This window comes from Oryctolagus cuniculus, chromosome 14, assembly GCF_964237555.1.
Source record: "Oryctolagus cuniculus chromosome 14, mOryCun1.1, whole genome shotgun sequence".
NCBI lineage: Eukaryota > Metazoa > Chordata > Mammalia > Lagomorpha > Leporidae > Oryctolagus > Oryctolagus cuniculus.
In genome coordinates this window covers 21,617,848-21,633,680 of record NC_091445.1, presented here as the reverse complement: position 1 = coordinate 21,633,680, position 15,833 = coordinate 21,617,848, and the positions used below count along the sequence as shown (strand labels likewise).

Here is a 15,833-nt window from a genome sequence, read left to right as displayed (position 1 = left end):
ATAAATTAAAAATTTAAAAATAAAAAATGAAAACAAGCAGAAAGAGTATAGCAATGAACCAAATAGCCCTTTCTCCAAGATGCCAGATGACAGACATGGGACATTGGACAGGGCCTCGAAACCTGCTAGGGTAGGGGAGATGGAAGGAGGAAAGAAGGAAATCATCAATTAGAGGCTGCCAGCCTCACCCTCCCACCCACCCAAGCTCCACACCAGGGAAACTGGTGCAGATGGAAGCAGAGCCTACTTAGCTGATCTAGCTGACGTCTGGTGAGTGCCTTCCATCAATGCCCTTGGATCAAATAGGAGAAGTGACATGAATTATTTTCTCGTTATTTTCCTGAACTTATGAACTGTCCCACGGCGACACCCCTCAGGACAGTCATATATCCCCTCAACTAGACAGTGCAGAATCACCCACCAACATTACACAACTGCTGCCTTTGGAAAATAATTTTTCATAGCCTGTCTCACCCTTGTATACATCTGACAATCACACTCATTCCTCTATCGTAGAGTTTGGTACCTACTCGACGATGGTCTAGTTCCTTTCTTTTCTACCCCCCTTGTCTCTTGTGAAATCCTGGATGGATGGCAGAAGATAAGTCATCTCTGTTTTCCTAGAAATAAACCACACAGGCTCAGATGCAGAAGATACAAATGGCCACATAATGAATAAGTGCTTAAGATGTCCCAGTGTAACAGTTGTCTCCAGACTGATACACTGCATGCCCTGAGACTTCCTTTAATACAAAGAATAATCAGTTAGGTTAACAGAAAATAAAGTAAGAAATTGTTCATTTAATCTGAGTGACTGTAACAAGATGTTCCCAAAAATATTAGTTGGTTTCTAAATTCCTTCTCTTCTTTTTGAGAGGTGTGTGTCACAATTACTGCTCAGAATCAGATAGATTTTGATTCAGAGAGCATCAATATAAAAAATGAATTCATTATTATGTTATGTGTGACTTTAGCTCCTCTTTTACATGGAGGTAACATAATACCTACTGCATAGGATTACTAATTAAATGAAGTATACTTTTTAAAAATGCAAAGATATATGTGTATATCATCAAAATGTATTATATGAGATTTTATGGTAGTGGAAAAGAGTGGAAAACTGCATCAACTAGCAACTCAGGTCTTAAATATTTATAAAACCATCACTAACAATAGGAACAAATAGCTTATTTTATGCATATCTCTGTAGTATAATTAATTAAAATACATTTTATAAACAGATTTATTATATATTGGATCACTTAAGGAAAAGACAGTTAATAATGTTCATTAAATTTAATAGTGCATTTACTTCTTTATAAAAGAAACACAATATGATTAACACAAAAGCTATGAAACAGAAATTATGGCTACCACCCCAAAATCTAGGAAAAACAGAAGCAACATTCAAAGATAAAATTAGAAGAATACAAATTTTGAAGTAAAATTAAATATTCAGGTCTGGTTTCAGTACTCAAAAAATAATGTCTTTTTTTTTGCCTATTTGTCTAAATCAGTTTACATATGCAAAATATTAACTTATCCTCCAATTTGATTCAGATTGTATTACAATTGACATTAAATGAAAGAGAATATATGAAACACATATTAGAAGCCAAAGCATTTAATAAATATTATTAAATAACTGACTACATAACCATCACCAAATCACAAAAAGGAATTCTCTTGGAGCCATAACACACAGCTATAAAAAAGTGCAGATATTTTATTCTAAAAATGATTCTAATATTTAAAGAAGCAATTGAATAAAACAGTATTATTAAAAGGCAGTATGTTTTTTAAAGTTTATAATGTAGATATATATTATGAGCATTGATTTTGTCAGGCTCAAAATCTTTCAGCATTTCTTTTTTTAAAGATTTTATTTACTTATTTGAGTGGCAGAGTTACAACTTCAGAAGCTCAATATGTGCAACAGATGGACTTGGGCCAACCTGCTTGGTTGAATTAAGATGAGAGATGAAGATCTACCCTTCATAACTTTGCCCCCACCACTTCAGAAGGAACTCCCAAGGAAAGAGATTAAAACCCACTGCTGTCGATCTTTCCTTCACCCAAAATGTACCTGCTGGGGACAGCTCCCTTTAAAGGTATCAGTGTGAAAATGGTAGCTCCCCCAGGACAATCCTCTCTTCTCAGCACCAGATGGGTTACCTGGACTGATAACATGGAGCAATAAAACCTTCACAGCCTTCCTCCAAAGCAGGCACCCTACGGGAAGCTCTTCTGCCTGGTGCCAGGAGGGCATCCCAGTCCGATAAGACTGAGTAGTAAACCTGAGGAGAAATTTTCCTAATTTACACTCAGCAAATGCTTTGTCCTGGAGGAGAAGGGGGAGGAGGTAAAGAGAAACAGTGGGAAGAATTAGACCAATTCCCTTAAAAACTAGCAATCTGAACAAAGACCTTGCACTCAACTCTCAGCTCTGATTACACCTGGCCCGTCAGGTGTAATCTCTCCATTCAACTGTGTGCCCTTGCTTTCCCCCAGTCTGAGTGACTGGACACTCTCTCTGTGTCCCTTGTACTCTGACAGATGCCCTATCCCCATAAAACTTTGCTACTTTGCAAAGGAAGGGAGGGAAGGAGGGAGGGAGGAAGGAAATGCATGGGAGACACCTCCTGAGCCTGTGTCACATCTTGCTGTCACCCAGTTGTGAAACAGTTCAGATGCTTGCCACGCCAGGTTCCTACCATGTCCCAGAACCTTCCCCACCACCAAAGGAGAACACTGAGCCTGCTTTCCAGTAAAATCCAGGAGCCATAAGGAGTTAATGCCCCAGGGCAAACTTCAAGCTGTAGCAGATAGGACTGAGTGGACAAATGCTCCAGCTGTCTGCTTCCCAGACAGACATGGGGGACCAGCCCCTGTGGCCTATCTCTCTAATGCACCCTACACTAACTTCTCTTCTTTCTCCCTCTATCTCTGCTCTTGAATCCTGGAATCAATGCAACAATAAACTGCCTCCAAAAAGTTCTTGCCTCCAGCTCTGCTTTCAGCATTCACAGACTGAATATGGTATTCTGAAAGCTAAGACACACCCTTAAAACCAAAGGAACTGGCACCACACATCATCATAACAGGACCATTAAGGAAAGAAGTAGCAATAGCAGCTTGCTGGAACCCCAAAATTATTATTATATATATCCAGTAATAACTGATATTTACTAAAAGTTGTCTAAGTACCAAGGCACTGAAGATAGACTGGACAAAAAGTGCCTGTTCTCCTAAGCTTATGTTTTCCTGAGAGGAGACAAAAATAAAATAAATAAATACATTAATAGGGTTCTTGTTGATAAGATAGGTGATGTCAAAGATATATCCACACATCTATAAACTCTCTCATTCAAAATGATTCTTTTTGATAGTTCAGATCCATATGTAGAGACCCAGCTAATTATTTTAAATTACTGCATAGCATTCCATTGTATGAATGTACCACAATGAACATTTAGTTTACATTTTATTGTTTCGTTTTCCAGTTGAAGCGGTAGTCCTCACTTTGCACGTGTACTATGATTTCTTTAATATATATTCAGGAGTTCATTACCCAGGACTTTACTTGCACAATTCAGTTTCACTACACCTTTTTTGTTTAGCAGTAAACATGCTAGCCAAGTTTAATGAAAAATACACCTGGCAGACCAGGTGGGCATCTCAGTAAAGAACTGAGTGTCTAGGGGTTGGCACCGTGGCATAGTGAGTAAAGCCACCACCTGCGATGCCAGTATCACATAAGGGCACCTGTTAGTGTCCCAGTTGCTCCACTTCTGATCAAGCTCCCTGCTAATGCACCTGAGAAAGAAAAAGAAGATAGTGCAAGTGTTTGGTCCTCTGCCACCCATGTGGGAGATGCAGAAGAAGCCCCTGGCTTCAGCCAGGACCATTCTTGGCCATTGCAGACATCTGGGCAGTGAAACAACTGATGGAAGATATCTCTTTCTCTTTCTCTCTCTCTCTCTCTTTCTCTCTCTCTCACTCTGATTGTCAGATAAATAAATAAATCTTAAAAAAAAAAAAAACTGAGAGCCCAGTCTGCATTCCTACTTGGTCCTTTATGTATATGGGTATGGGTCCTCCATTTCTCCACTTCCCTCTAAACCCTCTCCGGGATATGGCTGGCTGGAGAGCTTTCCAGGTGTGGAATTCCTCCTAGAAGTTCACAATAGCCCCCTTGGCAAATGATGATGAGATTCCCTTAAGCTGCCTCCAGAAGAGGACTGAGACCCATCCAACCAGGTTATTGAATAATGACAATACTTTTGTTATGTAAATGCTGGTTTGTTACTACATTTCTTTCAATACTCTAGATACATAATTGCTAGCTTATTTCTACATTTTTCCTCATTCAGTCAAACAGAAATGCCTCTTTTTCTCTGGCCTCTTATTCACGCATTGGCTCATGTCTAGCTAGCTATGTTAACATTCCTCCCTCAAAAGAAGTAACCCATAATCTTATAGGGGTAATATGAATGAAGATCCATCTTCTGTATTTTCCTCAGAACTGGCATATGGGCATACAGTTGCTTATGGCTATTTTCTTGCTGTTCGTCCTGTGGTGTTCAGAGGTGGCCTGGGAGAACATTGTCTTGTGTAGTCCAGAGATGGTCCAATGGTCACATTGTCCACTGGTATGGGCTTGAAACCCTGACTCACAACCATCTGTAGCTGAATGGCTTTTATTCACTGTTCTCCTTCTAGTCCCTTCATGGTGGTAAAATATGTTACCATAGATCAGTTGCTCAGAGTTCCTTGCTTTGCACAAGAAAGAATTCAGACATGAGACAGAGAGTAGCAGCAGGCATGCTACTCAAGTGTAATGAAGAGAGTACACGTGACATACCAGGTGGGCATCTCAGTAAAGTACTGAAAGTGTACCACACCTTTCCTGATTGCCCTCCCAAGTTACCATTGAGCTTTCTGTTCAATGGTTGTGTGAGATATTTGCCTATATCCTTGCTTCACTTGTTGGTAGGCCATTCAACATTTACTGAGCTGATGCTTGTGGAATGGTATCGTTGTTGTTTTTTTTTTTGTTTTGTTTTGTTTTGTTTTGTTTTGCAGGAGCCAGGTACTTATCCTGGTCTCCCATGGGGTGCAGGGCCCAAGGACTTGGGCCATCCTCCACTGCACTCCCTGGCCACAGCAGAGAGCTGGCCTGGAAGAGGGGCAAGGAATGGTATCGTTATTTTAATATGTGTCTGTGTCTTCTTGGTAACTGCTCTGTTTAAATGTGTTTTTGTATGCTTAGGCACCATCTACTGCTTCCTCTTTTGCAAATTGCCTGCTCATATCACTTTACCAATTTTTTATTGGGCTGTCTTTTTCTTGTTGGTTTATAGGCATTCTTTTTAGGTTCTGGATAGTGATTCTTTGTATGTGGCATGTGTTGTATCTACCCAGTGGTCCCAGCATCATCCTTAACATCTTTCTCACCTCTAACTTCTCACCTGCCTCACCAATTATATGTACTCCTGCCCTCCAAGTGGAAAATCTCAGGTGAATTAAAACATAGAAATGGTTACCAATAGATAAGTAGTATTTTATCATGTCTCCAAAATAAAAGGAATATTTCTGTATGATAACATTGCTCTATTCCAACATAAGAAGCATGTGAAAATAAAACAAGAATTTTTTTGCAAGTCTTGATATTCGATAGACACATTGGAGTTTACAAAGCACTTCTTCATCTAGAATCTGGAAGCCTCTGAAGAAAGCAGAGAATGCCTGGAAACAGGAAGTCAACAACAGCCTTACCTTATCAGGTCCAGATTACTCAGACCCCCAATGCCATAGGTGCTTACTTCCTCAAAGAATGTAGTGGAATCCTTCTTGGTTAATATTTATTTAATTTCAGAATATAAAACATAGAAGTCAATAGATACAACTAATGCCAAATTCAAAATCAGCAGTAATTTACTATTTTACAGAAACTTGTCAAAAAAAAGTAAAATCATTTGAGTGTGCAGTATCGGGCAAAGCTCCTAAAAAGAACTATGACTTGTTGTGGGTTGAAATTTGAAATAATCAGCAAAGAGAGAATGGTATCCCATATGAAGAAGCATTGGAGATGAAGGAAGGACCAATGAAGAAGAATGGAAGGGCAAGCATTTGGTGTAGTATCCCATATCAGAGTGCCTGGGTTCAGGTCCCAGGTCTGCTCCCAATTACAATGTGTACCTTCTCCAATTCCAATTCTAATGTGTACCTTTAGAGGTAGCAAGCAGTGGGTCGAGTCCTGTTGCCCATGTAAGAGACCTGAATTGGGTTCCCAGCTCTCACTTTGGGTGCTAGCCCATTGAAGGTGTTTGGAGAGTGAACCAGTGGGTGGGAGAGCACCCTTTCTTGCTCTCTCCCTTCTCTCTCAAATAAATAATTTTTAAAAAAATTTTTAAAGAATGAGGATAGGAAAGAAAAGGAAGGCTAGAAGTGGAGCTCAGCGCCAGAACATCCAAATTACCACCATGTTGGCCCTAAGGGCTATCTGAACTGGGATTTGTTGTTGAAATGAAAGCTACAAATGTGAGTGCAGAAGCCCTAAAGCAAGCAGCAGTTCAAGATTAGAAAGTGTGGCTTTCAGAGCACTGTAGACAGATAGCTCAATTACTTCAGTCTTTTCATATTTGTGTGCAGCCTTTCCTAAGCACTCAGCTATAGAATCAAAATTCTCTTTTTATAAATACCTCTAAATATAAAGTTTGAGCTTTAAAATATAATATTTAATATTGCAGCTAAACATTAAAAAATTTTAGAGACACAATTAGTCTCAATTTGGCTACATTTCTAACTTATTTTTCATGGCTTTTTATATTTAAGGATTAAATTTTTAAATCACTATACTATTCACATGATTGAAAGATTGCAAAAATAAAAAGGCCTGGAAAAGGATATATAGAATCTTATGTTTATTTCACATGAATTTTAGTCTACATTTTTAATTGACATGAAGGACTCCAAAATCTACTATAATTTAATATATACTTACCTTTTCTAAGAAATTTTTATTATAATTTATGCTTCTAGTTTAATTCAATAATTTAGTTAATCTTCAACTAATATTTCTTTCTAACCAGCTTAGGAAGTGTAAGTTAATTTGAAATATTTCACTGAAGTAGGAAAAAACATTTAAGTACAAAAGTTCTTAAATTATAAACAAGGCCATTTTAGAGAAATTCCCTTTTACTTTACAAATAAAAAAAGCATGTATCTTTTTCAAATAATCACTTAAAATATGATTCCTTTGTATTCATTCTCTTTTGTGCAAGAAATCAGAGTACCAAATTTCCCTCTTAGTTTCAGTTTCTAAGGAATCATGTCATGAAGATCATTTTCATTTTCTGACATGCGTCATTTGGAATCTTGTCTCATGATTACTTCTGAAGATATGATTTGGTGCAGGCAAGCAGAAACACGGTAGACATGTCACTTGAAGGTGACAAGCTGGCCATCCAGATAATGTTTGTGTTCTGTGCGACTGTTTGGGGGACATCACTGTCAGCCCTCTCCTCGCCTGCATGTCCATAAACTGACGTTTTAACAACACTCACAGAGTAATCTAAGTCAGGATGACTAATCTGTGACAATAAAATTATTAGAGTCTAAATAAATAAAACATTCTGTCAATGTTCTTTTTAATGATGATAAATAACCACTAATGAGAAAGAATATTTCATAAGCTCCGTGAAGACTGAGCCTATGCTTCTCTTGTTTTAGACCCAGGTGTAAAATAGATGCTCCATAAATATTTGTTTCATTGTTCAAATTAATTAATTTGACATTGAGGGAGGGAGGAGCTGTTACTTGTCTACCTAAATTCTGTAATTAAATCCCCAAACTGCTGCTTGACAATTGTAGAATCACACTAAGAGGATACATACACAACTCGATGAGCCACTGAGCTGGGATACCCAAGTCATCCTCTGTAACGTAGATCTGGATGTGCCAGACAAGATCAAAACCCATGTGGGCTTCCTAAGGACTCTCCCCTCCCAGGGTGGGCACAAATGGAAAGTGTGGGATCCTCTCTTTTTTTTAGGAGCTTTGCAAGCCTTCTCCCTTTTTGTTAATTTCGTATTCCTTTGGCTGGTATAGACTGCAGCTGATTAAGGCTTCATTGCTAGAGTTACACTCACACTCCTGTCTCCCTGATTCCACACCTCAGTGACCCTAAGTCTCCCAGAGACACATTTGAGAACCCTTGCTTGGATGTCATCCTCAATCGGCTAATCTCATTTATTATGCATCCATTTTTAATGATCTTCCCCTTCAGGCTCTGCAAGTAGCTTACCCTGTCCTTATTTTCAGTCACTACCATGTCTGATGTTCTGTTAAGGCAACCGTTTAGAAGAGGGAATTGCAAACAAATGAGGTGAGATTTAGTTTTAGCCTCAGGTTATGTGGTATTAAAATAGACCTCAAGGAGGTGTATACTGTTCTTGATTTGTCCTAGAATTTTACCTATTTTAAATGCTGTTTAAAATGACTAGGTTAGCAGGTAGGATTTGTAAAAAGCATGAAATTTTACTCAGACATGTTCATTTTGATATTGTTTGCTACATTTATAAATGTATTTAAAAACCATTGAAATATCTTGGGATTTTGAAAAGTTGAACAACTTTATATGAACTCATAAAAGGCATATTCAGTATTATATCCTTTTTATGAAATATGTACCCTAAATTTACTTACCATTCACTCAACTACCTTTCTATGTCTTTTTCCTTCTTTGCTTTCTTTCAGTGATAGTCACCAACCAGTAATACCAACTAAGAGGCAAAATAGAAGTTGAGCAATCTATAATTGACTGGTTTCAGAAGCTTATCCCCAAGTCATACATTAGTCCTATTATCATGTTGACTTTGATCATTTTTCTTGCTGACTTACAGCAATAAAATGGAATTCTTTCTATCCAGTAATTGTCTCGATAGTATGGTAATTGTTGTATTTTCCATAGTACTGTACAGCTTTTTGAAATATCTGCAAAGAAATTTCTAGATAACACAATGACTAAAATTGCAGGTTTAATTTCTATTTTAGCAAACGAGGCGAGATAGTGCTGTATTTGTATAATCTGCCAATTTTCTATTGTGTGAACTATATATCATATGAGCATTCACAGTGACTCTGAATGGCTAAATGGAGTCTGCTTGAGTATCGATGCACACTTTGGACCGATTAGAGTAATAAATGAAGCACAGACCTGAATTCTGCAGCTAGAACACAGGAGAAACAGCTGTTGTTACAGTCTGCCATCTCCTTAGATGAGACTCTCAGATGACTTCTCTCTGCTTTGCATAGCACCACCTTCTGTCAGGTTCACTGCCCTTTGCTGCAAAATGGCCCAAGCCTGCTGCCCATGGACAGGGCTAGTTTGCATTGCTACTTTACCATGGAAGAAGGTCTGCCACTGTACACTATTTCTAGCAGCAGTTCAGCAACAGCATTGGCGTATCTCTGCATTCATGCCACTGTTGTGGTAATATCCAGGCTATTGGCACAGGTGCTTATTTTCCAGGTTGCCCTTGGCCCTGAGAATGGATGAAACCATTCCAACGAAAATATCAAAAATAAGTATTTACATAGTTACAAGTATATAAAGAAAAATGAAAACATGAAATTGATCTCTTAGAAGATTGTGTCTATCTACTCCGGTCCTCTCAGTAACGCCATGACACAAGAAGCAGAAAGGATCAATTGCAAGCTAAACTGCTTTTCAGATAGGTTACAAAGATAGAAGATAGAGGATACATGCATCCTAATATAACACGTACATCTCGCACATCCTTTACAAGTAAAATGAAAGGTTCAGCACTTAGCTCAGGTATCAAGATGCCTGTCCCACAGTGGAGTGTCTGAATTTGATAATTGGCTCTGATTCCCGACTCCAGCTTCCTGCTGATGCAGACCTGGGGAGAGAGTAGTGATGGTTCAAGTAACTGAGTTCCTGCCACTCACGTGGGAAACCTGTACAGAGTTCCCACCTCCCCACACAGATACAACCCAGCCCTGGCTCTTGTGGACATTTGGGGAGTGAACCAACAGATGAGAGCCCTTTCTCCTTCAGTCTCAATCTTGTCACCCTCCCCCATCTGCCTCTCAAATAAATAATTATGAATGAAACAGAATCCTTGACCTTCTCATACACCATCTAATGATGGTATATTTATTTACTTTCTCTTCACAGAGAATCTTCCCCTTAAGATTAATCTTTTATTCTTCATCTCACTCTTTCTTCTACTCTGTTTTGTCTCCTCACTCCATCGAATGACATTGACAAGGTCACCAAAATCTCCACTTTTGCAGAATTCTAAAACCGTTCTCCATTCTCATTTTACCTGATCTCTCAACCACATTTGCTGCCTGTTTTCTCTGCATTTGTTCTTGTTAAGATATAAGATGGGCTGGCGCCACGGCTCAATAGGCTAATCCTCCACCTAGTGGTGCCGTCACACCGGATTCTAGTCCCGGCTGGGGCGCTGGATTCTTTCCCGGTTGCCCCTCTTCCGGGCCAGCTCTCTGCTGTGGCCCAAGAAGGCAGTGGAGGATGGCCCAAGTGCTTGGACCCTGCACCCCATGGGAAACCAGGAGAAGCACCTGGCTCCTGCCTTCGGATCAGGGTGGTGCGCTGGCCGCAGCGCGCCAGCCATGGCGGCCATTGGAGGGTGAACCAATGGCAAAAAGGAAGACCTTTCTCTCTGTCTCTCTCTCTCACTATCCACTCTGCCTGTCAAAAAAAAAAAAAAAAAAAGATATAAGGTGATCCATTGGAGTCTAGGAAGAAAACATCAAAACTTCTGACTTAGATTCATTGTGAGGAGAGACAGACTTGACTAATTTACTAAATCACCACTAAATCACCAAGCTGTGGTGCTCCCACCTGGCCCAGACAAGATATGATCATAGTCACAGAGCGTATTTCAAATGGAGAGAAGAGTGGGGACCTCCCAACTCAGAAAGGTTCTAGTGAACCCAAGTTTATAACTTAGCCAAATACACTGCAGTTGATTTGTACATGGTTAATAGATTTATGAATTATTTTATCTACCTTAAACCAAAAAAAGATGTTCATTAAAGAAGGGGAGAGTGGATTTAAAATTGCTTCCCATAATACTCATGTAATGAAGTTTTTAATAAAACTTTGTTTTATGCAAAAGTAAATCACTTGACCTCAAAAGTAAGGACAAATTTGTATAAAGTTCTCTCCATTTTAGAGAGATCTGACAATAGTTAGGGCTAAGGGCAAGTTCTACAGATTAATAAAAAGTAGCAAAACCAGACTTATTTCTGCTAGAGGCTCTTAACTAAACATGTATTTTATAGACTTTATATTTTTTTGGAGCAGTTTTAGGTTCCAGCAAAATTAAGCAGGAGTCAAAGAGATTTTCCCTATACTCCCTGCCCCCTACACATGCGCAGACTCCTCCATTATCAATATCCCCCCTACAGAATGATACAATCCGATAATTGATGAACCACACTGATACACTCGAAGTGGTAATGAACCATTCAAGGTTCACTCCTGATATTATCACACATCTATGCAGCCAAACTTACAGTGACATGTACCCACCATTATCGCATCGTACCAAGTAGTTTCACTGTCTTAAAATCCTTTGTGCTATGCCTGTCCTTCACTCCTCCCCTCCAAAGCTCTAGAAATTACTGATCCTTTTACTGTTTCCATGGTTTTGCCTTTCCAGAATCTTCATATTCCAATATTTATGTAGCCTTTTTTAAACTAGCTTGTTTCACTTAGTAATAAGCTTTTGCATTTCCTCTGAGTATTTCCATGGCTTAATAGTTCATTTCTTTTTAGCACTGCATAACGCTTCTTTGTATAAACATGCCACACTTTATCTCACCTGCTGAAGAAAAAGTTGGCTACTTCCACATTTGGGAAACTATGAATAAATCCACTATGAACATCCATGTGTAGACACAAGTTCTTAATTCCTTCGGGCAAATACTAGGAATGCAACCACTGGATATTATGGTAACAGTACGCTTGGTTTTGTAAGAAGCTATAAAATGGTCTTCCAGTGGCTGTGATATATGGAATTCCAACCAATAATGAATGAGAGTTTCTGTTGCTCCACAGTCTTGCCAGCATTTGGTGCTGTCGGTGTTTAAATTTTGGCCATTCTCATAGATGTGTAGTGATATATATGAGATGATGCATACATACATATGTATATATGTATGGATATGCTTAAAATTTAATTCTACTGATGACATGAGATATGGAGAATCTTTTCATATGTTTATTTGCCATCTGTATATCTTCTTTAGTGAGGTGTCTTTTAATGTCTTCAGCCCATTTCTGCTTTTATTGCTTTCTTATTGTTAAGAGTTCTTTGTATATTTTGGATAGTAATCCTTTATCAAATGTCTTTGGTAAATTTCCACTAAGACTGTGGCTCATCTTTGTATTTTCTTGACAGTGTTTTTAACAGAGGGGAAATTTTTAATGTTGATGAGTTGGAATTATAGATTGTGCCTTTAGTGTTATGATTTTTAAAATTATTGCCAACCTGGAGATTTGATTATTATTTATAGCCCTTATCTATGCTCCTGAGAAACAGTGGTTTTTCTATTTACTACATGTTGAATTCTTTATTTAGTGGAGATTAAGCTTTTGATTGTAAAGTAAATTAAAGTAATCACAAAAATTAAAAGAAAAATAAGAAAGGGAGGAGGAGAGAAGGTAGGAGTGATAGAGGAAGAGAAGTATCATTAGGTTCTTAAAACTGTATATATAAAATATATTCCCTTTATATAAATAAATCTTTAATGTTTTAAAAAAGATCAAAAAAGTAATGGCTTCTTTAAAAGTTCTACTGAAAAATAAAAATAGAAATAAGTAAAAAGTGTTTGCCAAATCCAAAGTTATGAGGATTTTTTCCCATGATGTCTTTTAGGAGGGAGACTGTTTTGTGTTTTGTTATTTATTTTTAGTAAATTTTTGTGGAGGATGTGAGATCTGTGTCTAGATTTTACATGTGGATATCCAGTTATTCCACAATCATTTGTTGAAAATACCATCTTTTTAAAAAATGTTAGTTTTTATTTATTTGAAAGGCAGAGTTGAGAGAGAGAAAAAGAAAGAGAGAGAGAGAGAGAGAGAGAGAGAGATCTTCCAACTGCTGGTTCACTCCAGAAGGCCACAATGGCCAGAGCTGGGCCAGGTCGAGGCCAGGAGCCAAGAGCTCCATCTGGGTTTCCCCCCATTGTCACAGGGCTCCAAACGCTTGGGCCACCTTCTGTGCTTTCCCCAGGCTTTCAGCAGGGAGCTGTATGGGAAGTGGAGCAGCCAGGACATGAACCAGTGCCCATATGGGATGCTGGCATTGCAGGTGGCAGCTTTAGCCTCTATGCCACAATGCTGGCCCCAATTTCAACATTTTAATTTATTTATTTTCTTCCTATCTTTTTTCAGACATATAGTTGAAATTACATATGCAATTTCTTATTTAACTTTTAACTTAGCAACTCATCATAGACACTTCAAAAATCATTGCATTCCATAACATAATAGCTGGACATTTGAGTTAAAACCTAATGCTCTGATGAAAGTGTTTCTTCACTCTTTTAACTCTGTTTTTTATTCTCTTCCCAACAAACACCCTTAGATATACAATAATTGGATCAAAAGATACAAATGTTTTAGGTCTTTGTATAGAAAGTTTTTCTAAGAAATGCCATCAGGAGATAACTGATTTGCAAAAATGCTTCCCAATGCATTCTTGCAAGCATAAAGCTTTTTTTAAAAGCTTCATTTATTTATTTGAAAGGTAGAGTGTGAGAGAGAGAGAGAAAACAAGAGAGAGAGAGAGAGAGGTCTTTCATCCACTATTTTACTCCCTAAATGCTTGTGTTGGGCCAGGCTGAAACTAGGAACCAAGAAGTCCATCCTGGTCTCCCACATGGGTAACAGGAATTTTAGTGCTTAAGCCAGCATCTGCTGCTTTTCAGCTGTATTAGCAGCAAGCTGGATTAGCCAGAACTTGAACCAGCAGTCCAGTATGGTATGTGAGCATCTTATGCAGCGGATTATTCTGCTACACTACAAAGCTAAACCGGCATTAAGATTTTTTAAACTTCTATAACTGCACAAAGAGAACAAGGGGCTTATTTGATATCACTATGTATTTTCAATAGCTAGCACAGTGGTTTGCACAAAAACATGTGGTCAGTCAATATTTGTTGAATGGATATTTTTAAATAAACACTTCAACAAGTCATTTTTTGGTTGGTAGTCAGATATAACACTTTTTGCCTTGTACCATTTGTTTTTTCATTTTTATAAATGAACTTTTGGTATCCTATACCAGTTATCTATTGAGATCTTAGTGGCTTCCATAATTAAACTACAGCAGTTCTAGCACAAAGTCACATGAAAGCAACAAAGTCCATCATGTGCAATTATATCTAAAAAGAAACACAATTTTAATGGAAGGCAACAATATATAATTTTATATCAATCCAAGTAAATAAAAATAAATGACATAAAGCAATCCATAACAGTGCATAAGGTTACGGTCTTATTCCCAACTTTATATCCTACAGAGAATATTAAATGTCCATGGAACAACTTAAAATGTAATAATTCTAAGGCGCAGCACAAACGTAAATGTTTCAGGTTAATTCCTTCTCCTCGGAGTGGACCCTTGAGCCCACCAGAGGTTCCTCCTTTGGGCCCTCCTGACTTCAGATCCCATGGGAGTATGCAGTATTCTGTTCCTCCACTGGCCTCTACTAGTTATCTGGTTGTCATTCTATATGGACTTTCACCATTAGATCCCATTATTCTCTCTTTTGGAGAAGACCAAAAGTAAAATATATTCTGGCATGCTCTCTCTTATAGGACCTGCCACCAGTCCACAGAAAATACTCAAAATTCCTGTATTCTATTAAAGTTTGTGATAAAAATCCAACTTCCACCCTTCATTCATAGACTGCCTTAGCTCTATCAGTTCTGAGTCAGATAGTACCACTAACTCTCACTCCCCACTGCTGTCTGACATGTAGTTGAGATTCACAGAATGACAACAGCTCTCTAAAAGAAAACTTTCCATAAAGCATGCTTCAATATTCTTGGGACTCTTGGTATTTTTGATCTAGCCAAGGCGTTCAGGATCCACCAATGCATTCCTGCATAGTTTTTATTTTTATGCAACTTCTGAATGTAAGGATCTAGTCCCCATTCACCTTCACAGCTGAAATAGACTTTATTGATGCCTTGCTAAAAATGAGGCAGGAAGGGTCTTCTTTATACATTCAAGTAAAATAATATCCAACCAGAAATCACTGACACATTCTCTGATGAGCTAAAGCCATGCAAGTCCAAGGACAGGATACAATAGATCACTCTATATAAATAGTATGACATAATTTCAAATACACAGGAGAATCCAGGGAACAGGGTTCAATTTGGCACAGTGGTTAAGGTATTGCTTAAAGACTTAGAAATGCCTGAATTCATCCCAGCTTGGCTCCCAGTTCCAGCTTCCTGCTAATGCACACCTTGGAAAGCCATAATGATGGCTGAAGTAGTTGGTTCTTCCCACCATCTGAGACTTGGATTGTGCTTCCAGATCCTGGCTTCAACTAGTCTCAACTCCAGCTGTGTGGGCATTTCAAGAACAAATTAGTAGATGAGAAACCTCTTTCTGTCTCTCATTTCCTCTCTCCCCCCCCCTTCAAGCAAATAAAAAAACTTATTAAGAATTTTCAAAATTAGATAAAATCCAGAAAGCAAGGAAATTGTTTATACAGGCCATATAAATGAGCTCTCTGGGAACAAAGCAAGAGGA

The 15,833-nt window shown here is 38.3% G+C and overlaps 1 long non-coding RNA gene across 2 annotated transcripts in view; it reads right to left on the bottom strand.

The window, feature by feature from the left end:
* Nucleotides 1–238: 238 nt before the first annotated feature.
* The window catches only part of LOC127492777 (uncharacterized), a 125,761-nt gene continuing 110,166 nt past the window's right edge, over nucleotides 239–15,833 (bottom strand). The window contains exons 3-4 of one of the 2 annotated variants that reach the window (XR_011381948.1): nucleotides 9,221–9,926; nucleotides 239–8,786 (exon numbers count right to left, since the gene is read on the bottom strand). This is a non-coding gene — a long non-coding RNA (uncharacterized lncRNA). Of the gene's footprint in view, nucleotides 8,787–9,220; nucleotides 9,927–15,833 lie in introns of those variants that run through there. The other variant, XR_011381947.1, reaches the window with a different exon arrangement.